The sequence below is a fragment of the Belonocnema kinseyi genome, chromosome 7 (genome assembly GCF_010883055.1).
Source record: "Belonocnema kinseyi isolate 2016_QV_RU_SX_M_011 chromosome 7, B_treatae_v1, whole genome shotgun sequence".
NCBI lineage: Eukaryota > Metazoa > Arthropoda > Insecta > Hymenoptera > Cynipidae > Belonocnema > Belonocnema kinseyi.
Window position 1 is genome coordinate 1,106,346 of NC_046663.1, and position 2,029 is coordinate 1,108,374.

The window sequence follows — 2,029 nt, forward strand, 5'->3', positions numbered from 1 at the left end:
GACATTGAAAAATAAACAAAGTTAAAGTAAATTGAAATGTTTGTGCGATCCCAGGATTGTACAAATATATGCCGAAAGATGGTACAGGAAACAGTATTTACACATTTTTCGTCTTAAATTTGTGTAATTTTGAATTCGTTTATTTTCTTCAGTTTTAATTCATGCAACACATTCAAATATTATACACATTTCCATGCACGAACACATGGATACGCTTTAGTTTACCACCTCCTTGTAGATTGCGCTAGTGTCGCTACAAGTGATCAAACGCGCCCATGGGAGTCGACCCAGCCTGATTTGAATAAACTGATAAATTAATTTGACACATCGAGTTCGTATCTAGGTTCTCAAACAATCAAATTTGCCATAAACCAACAAAGCAGCTAGAAATGAATCCTACGCAAAATATTAATCCCACGATTAATTCAAAACAGGCCTCCGTGAAAAAGTACTTGAACAATAAAAATATTGTTAAAAATCATAAACTCTTTTAAATTCTTCTCAATTCTGTCATATTCTCGGTTATATAACCTAAACTTAAATTCTCGGGAATTTAGGAACTCTAGGGCAAACATATTATAATCTAGGAGCGGCACCTCACTGGCGAATCTATAATAATTTCCAGAAACTAAAAAAAATGCTTTTGATTAAAAAAAAAAAAGAACATTTCTCTATCTCTTTTCAATTAATAGTACTTTTTTGGTTCTCGGAACTTGCAACATATCCGCTAGTGAGGTACTGCATCTGTGTTTATATTTTTGTTTTGGACAGCTCTTCTTCTAAAGTTTCAGACAAATTCACAAAGTGGTTTATGCGCATGCGCCCAATTGTCAAGCTTAGGTCAGGTTTTCTATTAAGACCTTCGATTCTGTGAACCTTACTGTATTGTCCCAAAATTTGAAATTGAATGGACCTCTTTTTCTAACGTCTCAAGATAAAAAGAGAGATCCGACAGATTTTCGACATCGAAACGGTCCCAGGGTGTCAGAGTGGCGTCCCATGATTGCAGAATTGCGTTGCGTTTTGCGTAATGCGTCAAATCACTAGACATTTTAGCTAATCATATTCTCCTAGTTATTCAGAGAAACACTTTGATTGGCTGAAAGTTGAGTGATTTGACGCATAACGCAAAGCAATTCTGCCATCATGGGACGCCACCCTCACTATAGGTTACTGAGGTCGCTCGGAGGAAAAGTGAAGTTGTGCAGGCAGTAAATATGTACACAGCCATAGGTAATAGCGGGGTTTCTTAATCTCGGCGCACCATTTGGACAAACGTCAAAAACAATCAGTGTGGCTACTGGCAAGTGGTGGGGGCATTAGATGAGGGGAATTTCAAGATATCTAGGTCCATAGGATCGAAGTCCGACTGTACTCGTTAAAGTTTCTCTTGCAGTCTTGTCAAATATATTGAAAATCCAGATACGATACCTCACTAACGTACATATAAAAAGTTTCAAGAACTAAAAAAAAATATAATTGGTTAAAAAGAGATTTAGATATCTCTATCTCTTTTTAATCAGTAGCATTTTTTAGTACTTCGAACTTCTTCTAAGTGCGCGAGTGAGCTTCCGCCACTGCAGAGGGTCCAGTCATGGTGTGGCCAACTAGTATACTGCTCGCTGATTGGCTTCGCCATTTTTCTGGCACTTCCTCCGCATACATAGATATACTTAGTATAGCTTAGTAGTAGAGGCGCGTGATGTGCAGTATGCATACGTGATGTAAACAGTGTACAGTATGCTACATTTCCTCCCACGCTAGAGTTGGGTCGCGGTAATATTCCCCGTAATTTCAGCAGGAAAATCACCGTCATTACCGGTAACGTTTCTTTCGCTTCATTCGTTACTGCTGTAATGAGCGGATATAATTCGCATTCTCGCTGCTAGGAACAGCACAGTCAGTGACGCAAATTCGCAATAATCGACCAAGCGTGAAGTCACGTACTCTCTTCCCATGAGAAGATGTATTATGAAATCGACGACGAATTAGACACTTTTCAGGGTAGGGATTTGTAGAGCAAGTAAAG